This window comes from Tribolium castaneum, chromosome 10 (genome assembly GCF_031307605.1).
Source record: "Tribolium castaneum strain GA2 chromosome 10, icTriCast1.1, whole genome shotgun sequence".
Taxonomy (NCBI): Eukaryota; Metazoa; Arthropoda; class Insecta; order Coleoptera; family Tenebrionidae; genus Tribolium; species Tribolium castaneum.
The window spans coordinates 856,375-864,834 of NC_087403.1; positions in this window are offsets into that span (position 1 = coordinate 856,375).

An 8,460-nucleotide genomic window follows, 5' to 3' on the forward strand; every position below is an offset into this window, starting at 1 on the left:
CGATACAGGTCAAAAAGGACCTAGGAGAAAGCCTTTTAACCCAAAGGCAAATCAGAATAGGATTGTGTCTATGCACCACTACCGAGAAGGTCGAGCTCGTAAGATGCTATAAGTGCTGGGGACAGGGACACATCTCCACAAAGTGTAGCGGACCGGAAAGAAAGAACCTGTGCAGGAAATGCGGCAAGCCGGGGCATAAAATCTCAGACTGCCGGGGCAATGAATATTGCTTACAATGCAACGAGGAGGGCCACAGGACGGGATCAAATAAATGCCCCGTTCGCAGAAAAGAAGTTAGGAAACTTATCCGTAGCATCAGTACAGCAAAGAACGGACATCCACCCCAAACGGAAGAAAAACACATGTCACAGATGGAGACCGAGGAGGTAGGTAAAGTGCCAGAAGCCAGGACGGATACAGCGAAACCACACATAGAGGGGGACCTTCCCTCCCCCCTCACCAGAGAAGCATGAGGGTGCCCGGACCGGGCCGGGGCAGCCCGGTCCGGGACAGTCCCACCCGACACCCCATGCGTCTCAACCGGACTCCCCAGCGACTCCCTCCGTCTTAGGGGCGGAGGAGGACGAGGAAGACCAACAGGACGCCCAGACAAAATAAAAGTGTTGCAGTGTAACCTAAACCGAAGCAGGGAAGCCTTCCAGCTACTCCACGGAACAGTTCACGATAGACAGATAGACATCGCGGTGGTGGCGGAACCAAATAAGAAACTATCCGAAATGGGCCCTTGGACGCTGGATAGGAGGAAAGACGTGGCAATCAGACAATTCAACAAGGCGGAGGCACTTAGGAAACATATTGGAAATGGTTTCGTGGGAGTGGAGTACAGGGGGTACGCATTATATGGATGCTACATATCGCCCAACTCCACTCTGGATGAGTTCAAACAGCTCCTTAGGGAATTAGAAGGCCACCTAAATTCCAGCGGAGAGGAGTGCATAATAGTTGGCGATTTCAACGCCAAGTCGCCGGCTTGGGGCTCCAAAAAAGAGGACGAAAGGGGACGGATCCTTATGGATTGGATAGCCCAAAGAGACTACACCATTCAAAACACGGGGGACGAGCCCACCTTTGTGAGAGGGGAGAGCGTTTCCAATATAGATCTTACAATTACGTCGAACGGCCTCGCGGATAAGATTAAGAACTGGAAGGTACTCCCAGAGGAGAATCTCAGCGACCACAGGGACATCTACTTCGAAATATGTAAAACGAAAGAGGAAAACGAAGCAAGAACGAAGAGGGTAAGGAAGAGCTGGAAAATCGACGGAGAAGGACTGAACATCTATCGAGAACTCGTGAGGAAGGAGATCAGTGGTAGAGGCAGACACTGGTCAACAGGGACACTGATGCAAAAGATCGAGGAAATGTGCAACTCCTCCTTTGCCACATGTAGGGGGGGGCACCCAGCACACAAAAGACCAGTGTACTGGTGGAACCGAGACATTGCCGAGCAAAGGGCAAAGTGCCTTAAAGCAAGAAGAACTCTTGGGCGGGGGCGTAAATGCAGGAAAACTACGTCGGAACAAATACAGCAATTAGAAGACCGGTACAGAATGACCAAGAAGGAACTTCGGGGACACATAAAGAAGGCGAAGCAAACGGCGTGGAAAGAGCTGATAGAAATGATAGAGGAAGACCCCTGGGGTAAGGGCTATAAGGTAGCCATGGGGAAGTTCAGAAAAGAGACGCCGCCCTCCAAGGAGGAGACGAAGGAAGCTGTGAAGAAGCTCTTTCCTCGTAGGGAACGGACGGTTTGGCAAAAGGAGCCCTGCCAGGAGAAGATCGAGTTCAGCGAACAAGAGCTGAGGGATGCAGCGAGCAGACTCCGGGTAAAGAGAGCACCAGGTCCAGACGGCATCCAAGCCGAGATTGTAAAACTGGTGGTGGAAGAGGCAACCAGTGACGTTCTTGCGGTGATCAATGCATCCGCGGGAAAAGGAGAATTCCCAACTAGGTGGAAAGAAGCCAAACTTGTATTGATACCGAAAACGAAGCAAGATTCGGAAGGCATTAGGAAGTTTAGGCCAATATGTCTCCTCGACATTATGGGAAAGCTCTTCGAGCACCTCATCAGATCCAGGCTAGAGAAAGAACTTGACGAGAAGGGGGGGCTGGCGGACTCCCAATTCGGATTTAGAAAAGGAAGGTCTACCTTAGACGCCATGGAGGAGGTACTAAAGTTTGCCGAAACGGCCAACCGGGGCACCTGGGGCCGGAAGGACCTATGTGCCATCGTCGCCATAGACGTCGAAAACGCTTTTAATTCGGCTCCATGGAAGAAAATCATCGAGGCACTAGAAGGAAAACGAATCAACAAAGCCCTGTTAGCGCTCATACAGGACTACCTGCAGGACAGGGGAATCCTGGTGGGGGAAGGGGAGGAATACGTCGAGATGACGTGCGGCGTCCCACAGGGCTCGGTCTTGGGCCCGACTCTATGGAACGTCCTGTATGATGCTGTGCTTAGGCTAGAGATGCCCGTAGGAGTGAGGACGCTGGCGTTCGCAGACGACCTGGCCGTCCTGGTGTCCTCCAGAAACGAAGAGGAGATGATGGCGCTGGTAAACCAGACGTTACAAAAGGTGGCAGAGTGGATGGAGGACACTGGACTGAGTGTGGCAGCGCACAAAACAGAGGCAACTTTACTCACGGGCAGAAGGAGGCCGCGTGAGATTAAGTTCTCCCTGATGGGCGAAGATATATCTCCGCAAACCTCCATAAAGTACCTGGGGGTCAGGCTCGATAAGGAGTTAAGATTTGCACCACACGTAGAGGAGGTTGCCGCCAAGGCGGAAAGGACAATGGCAGCCCTGTCCAGGCTGATGCCAAACACAGGGGGGGCGAAGCCATACAGGAGGAGGATGCTGGTGGCGGTGGCGCGGAGCCAGATCCTGTACGGCGCTGAAATCTGGGGGTCAAGGCACCTTAAAAGCAAAAGCCTGGAAAAACTGGAGAGGGCACAGAGGACGGCACTACTGCGGGTGACCAGCGCCTACCGTACCACCTCGAACGAGGCGCTACAGGTAATCGCCGGAACGAAACCCATGGCCCTGGCGATCGAGGAGAGGGTAGAGATCAGAAGGATGGGTCCCGGGGCGCGGAAAGCCGTTGAGGACAGGACCCGCCGGAAATGGCAAGCGGCCTGGCAGAACGCCCAGAACGGGGCGTGGACCAGAAAGTTGATCCCAGATATCGGTCCCTGGCTGGACAGAAAACAAGGCCATACCGACTTCTACCTGACCCAAGCCTTGACGGGTCATGGATGTTTTGGAACCTACCTGCACAGGATAGGCAAAACTGCGGACGAGAGGTGCTGGTTCTGTGGTGAGGACAGGGATGACCCGGAGCACACCCTCTTCTTGTGCGAGAGGTTCGACGGAGAAAGGCTCGAATACATGAAGAAGACTCTCACGTGGCCCAATGCTGAGGAATTCGTGGAAGTGATGCTATCATCGGAAGAGAACTGGGCGAGCACCTCACAACTCGTCAGAAATATTATAAGAACGAAGGAAAGGGAAGAGCTAAGGAGGGAAGGAAGGCTGCCAACTTAGCGGAAAAGAAAGCAGCATTTGTTCGAAGTAATGCGAAAGCGATTCCGAACATCTGCGGAGGAACAGGAGGAGAGGTTTTTAGTGGGTAGGCCGACACGTCCACCTAGTCGGAGAGCCCCACACTACCCCGGTCTCACAATAGAAACCGGGGTGTACGTAACGTATTTTCCTCTCCTCCGGGAAAAAAAAAAAAAAAAAAAAAAAAAAGGTCAGGTCAGGTCAGGTCAGGTCAGGTCAGGTCAGGTCAGGTCAGGTCAGGTCAGGTCAGGTCAGGTCAGGTCAGGTCAGGTCAGGTCAGGTCAGGTCAGGTCAGGTCAGGTCAGGTCAGGTCAGGTCAGGTCAGGTCAGGTCAGGTCAGGTCAGGTCAGGTCAGGTCAGGTCAGGTCAGGTCAGGTCAGGTCAGGTCAGGTCAGGTCAGGTCAGGTCAGGTCAGGTCAGGTCAGGTCAGGTCAGGTCAGGTCAGGTCAGGTCAGGTCAGGTCAGGTCAGGTCAGGTCAGGTCAGGTCAGGTCAGGTCAGGTCAGGTCAGGTCAGGTCAGGTCAGGTCAGGTCAGGTCAGGTCAGGTCAGGTCAGGTCAGGTCAGGTCAGGTCAGGTCAGGTCAGGTCAGGTCAGGTCAGGTCAGGTCAGGTCAGGTCAGGTCAGGTCAGGTCAGGTCAGGTCAGGTCAGTCAGGTCAGGTCAGGTCAGGTCAGGTCAGGTCAGGTCAGGTCAGGTCAGGTCAGGTCAGGTCAGGTCAGGTCAGGTCAGTCAGGTCAGGTCAGGTCAGGTCAGGTCAGGTCAGGTCAGGTCAGGTCAGGTCAGGTCAGGTCAGGTCAGGTCAGGTCAGGTCAGGCAGTCAGGTCAGGTCAGGTCAGGTCAGGTCAGGTCAGGTCAGGTCAGGTCAGGTCAGGTCAGGTCAGGTCAGGTCAGGTCAGGTCAGGTCAGGTCAGGTCAGGTCAGGTCAGGTCAGGTCAGGTCAGGTCAGGTCAGGTCAGGTCAGGTCAGGTCAGGTCAGGTCAGGTCAGGTCAGGTCAGGTCAGGTCAGGTCAGGTCAGGTCAGGTCAGGTCAGGTCAGGTCAGGTCAGGTCAGGTCAGGTCAGGTCAGGTCAGGTCAGGTCAGGTCAGGTCAGGTCAGGTCAGGTCAGGTCAGGTCAGGTCAGGTCAGGTCAGGTCAGGTCAGGTCAGGTCAGTCAGGTCAGGTCAGGTCAGGTCAGGTCAGGTCAGGTCAGGTCAGGTCAGGTCAGGTCAGGTCAGGTCAGTCAGGTCAGGTCAGGTCAGGTCAGGTCAGGTCAGGTCAGGTCAGGTCAGGTCAGGTCAGGTCAGGTCAGGTCAGGTCAGGTCAGGTCAGGTCAGGTCAGGTCAGGTCAGGTCAGTCAGGTCAGGTCAGGTCAGGTCAGGTCAGGTCAGGTCAGGTCAGTCAGGTCAGGTCAGGTCAGGTCAGGTCAGGTCAGGTCAGGTCAGGTCAGGTCAGGTCAGGTCAGGTCAGGTCAGGTCAGGTCAGGTCAGGTCAGGTCAGGTCAGGTCAGGTCAAGGTCAGGTCAGGTCAGGTCAGGTCAGTCAGGTCAGGTCAGGTCAGGTCAGGTCAGGTCAGGTCAGGTCAGGTCAGGTCAGGTCAGGTCAGGTCAGGTCAGGTCAGGTCAGGTCAGGTCAGGTCAGGTCAGGTCAGTCAGGTCAGGTCAGGTCAGGTCAGGTCAGGTCAGGGTCAGGTCAGGTCAGGTCAGGTCAGGTCAGGTCAGGTCAGGTCAGGTCAGGTCAGGTCAGGTCAGGTCAGGTCAGGTCAGGTCAGGTCAGGTCAGGTCAGGTCAGGTCAGGTCAGGTCAGGTCAGGTCAGGTCAGGTCAGGTCAGGTCAGTCAGGTCAGGTCAGGTCAGGTCAGGTCAGGTCAGGTCAGGTCAGGTCAGTCAGTCAGGTCAGGTCAGGTCAGGTCAGGTCAGGTCAGGTCAGGTCAGGTCAGGTCAGGTCAGGTCAGGTCAGGTCAGGTCAGGTCAGGTCAGTCAGGTCAGGTCAGGTCAGGTCAGGTCAGTCAGGTCAGGTCAGGTCAGGTCAGGTCAGGTCAGGTCAGGTCAGGTCAGGTCAGGTCAGGTCAGGTCAGGTCAGGTCAGGTCAGGTCAGGTCAGGTCAGGTCAGGTCAGGTCAGGTCAGGTCAGGTCAGGTCAGGTCAGGTCAGGTCAGGTCAGGTCAGGTCAGTCAGGTCAGGTCAGGTCAGGTCAGGTCAGGTCAGGTCAGGTCAGGTCAGGTCAGGTCAGGTCAGGTCAGGTCAGGTCAGGTCAGGTCAGGTCAGGTCAGGTCAGGTCAGGTCAGGTCAGGTCAGGTCAGGTCAGGTCAGGTCAGGTCAGGTCAGGTCAGGTCAGGTCAGGTCAGGTCAGGTCAGGTCAGGTCAGGTCAGGTCAGGTCAGGTCAGGTCAGGTCAGGTCAGGTCAGGTCAGGTCAGGTCAGGTCAGGTCAGGTCAGGTCAGGTCAGGTCAGGTCAGGTCAGGTCAGGTCAGGTCAGGTCAGGTCAGGTCAGGTCAGGTCAGGTCAGGTCAGGTCAGTCAGGTCAGGTCAGGTCAGGTCAGGTCAGGTCAGGTCAGGTCAGGTCAGGTCAGGTCAGGTCAGGTCAGGTCAGGTCAGGTCAGGTCAGGTCAGGTCAGGTCAGGTCAGGTCAGGTCAGGTCGGTCAGGTCAGGTCAGGTCAGGTCAGGTCAGGTCAGGTCAGGTCAGGTCAGGTCAGGTCAGGTCAGGTCAGGTCAGGTCAGGTCAGGTCAGGTCAGGTCAGTCAGGTCAGGTCAGGTCAGGTCAGGTCAGGTCAGGTCAGGTCAGGTCAGGTCAGGTCAGGTCAGGTCAGGTCAGGTCAGGTCAGGTCAGGTCAGGTCAGGTCAGGTCAGGTCAGGTCAGGTCAGGTCAGGTCAGGTCAGGTCAGGTCAGGTCAGGTCAGGTCAGGTCAGGTCAGGTCAGGTCAGGTCAGGTCAGGTCAGGTCAGGTCAGGTCAGGTCAGGTCAGGTCAGGTCAGGTCAGGTCAGGTCAGGTCAGTCAGGTCAGGTCAGGTCAGGTCAGGTCAGGTCAGGTCAGGTCAGGTCAGGTCAGGTCAGGTCAGGTCAGGTCAGGTCAGGTCAGGTCAGGTCAGGTCAGGTCAGGTCAGGTCAGGTCAGGTCAGGTCAGGTCAGGTCAGGTCAGGTCAGGTCAGGTCAGGTCAGGTCAGGTCAGGTCAGGTCAGGTCAGGTCAGGTCAGGTCAGGTCAGGTCAGGTCAGGTCAGGTCAGGTCAGGTCAGGTCAGGTCAGGTCAGGTCAGGTCAGGTCAGTCAGGTCAGGTCAGGTCAGGTCAGGTCAGGTCAGGTCAGGTCAGGTCAGGTCAGGTCAGGTCAGGTCAGGTCAGGTCAGGTCAGGTCAGGTCAGGTCAGGTCAGGTCAGGGTCAGGTCAGGTCAGGTCAGGTCAGGTCAGGTCAGGTCAGGTCAGGTCAGGTCAGGTCAGGTCAGGTCAGGTCAGGTCAGGTCAGGTCAGGTCAGGTCAGGTCAGGTCAGGTCAGGTCAGGTCAGTCAGGTCAGGTCAGGTCAGGTCAGGTCAGGTCAGGTCAGGTCAGGTCAGGTCAGGTCAGGTCAGGTCAGGTCAGGTCAGGTCAGGTCAGGTCAGGTCAGGTCAGGTCAGGTCAGGTCAGGTCAGGTCAGGTCAGGTCAGGTCAGGTCAGGTCAGGTCAGGTCAGGTCAGGTCAGGTCAGGTCAGGTCAGGTCAGGTCAGGTCAGGTCAGGTCAGTCAGGTCAGGTCAGGTCAGGTCAGGTCAGGTCAGGTCAGGTCAGGTCAGGTCAGGTCAGGTCAGGTCAGGTCAGGTCAGGTCAGGTCAGGTCAGGTCAGGTCAGGTCAGGTCAGGTCAGGTCAGGTCAGGTCAGGTCAGGTCAGGTCAGTCAGGTCAGGTCAGGTCAGGTCAGGTCAGGTCAGGTCAGGTCAGGTCAGGTCAGGTCAGGTCAGGTCAGGTCAGGTCAGGTCAGGTCAGGTCAGGTCAGGTCAGGTCAGGTCAGGTCAGGTCAGGTCAGGTCAGGTCAGGTCAGGTCAGGTCAGGTCAGGTCAGGTCAGGTCAGGTCAGGTCAGGTCAGGTCAGGTCAGGTCAGGTCAGGTCAGGTCAGGTCAGGTCAGGTCAGGTCAGGTCAGGTCAGGTCAGGTCAGTCAGGTCAGGTCAGTCAGTCAGGTCAGGTCAGGTCAGGTCAGGTCAGGTCAGGTCAGGTCAGGTCAGGTCAGGTCAGGTCAGGTCAGGTCAGGTCAGGTCAGGTCAGGTCAGGTCAGGTCAGGTCAGGTCAGGTCAGGTCAGGTCAGGTCAGGTCAGGTCAGGTCAGGTCAGGTCAGGTCAGGTCAGGTCAGGTCAGGTCAGGTCAGGTCAGGTCAGGTCAGGTCAGGTCAGGTCAGGTCAGGTCAGGTCAGGTCAGGTCAGGTCAGGTCAGGTCAGGTCAGGTCAGGTCAGGTCAGGTCAGGTCAGGTCAGGTCAGGTCAGGTCAGGTCAGGTCAGGTCAGGTCAGGTCAGGTCAGGTCAGGTCAGGTCAGGTCAGGTCAGGTCAGGTCAGGTCAGGTCAGGTCAGGTCAGGTCAGGTCAGGTCAGGTCAGGTCAGGTCAGGTCAGGTCAGGTCAGGTCAGGTCAGGTCAGGTCAGGTCAGGTCAGGTCAGGTCAGGTCAGGTCAGGTCAGGTCAGGTCAGGTCAGGTCAGGTCAGGTCAGGTCAGGTCAGGTCAGGTCAGGTCAGGTCAGGTCAGGTCAGGTCAGGTCAGGTCAGGTCAGGTCAGGTCAGGTCAGGTCAGGTCAGGTCAGGTCAGGTCAGGTCAGGTCAGGTCAGGTCAGGTCAGGTCAGGTCAGGTCAGGTCAGGTCAGGTCAGGTCAGGTCAGGTCAGGTCAGGTCAGGTCAGGTCAGGTCAGGTCAGGTCAGGTCAGGTCAGGTCAGGGTCAGGTCAGGTCAGA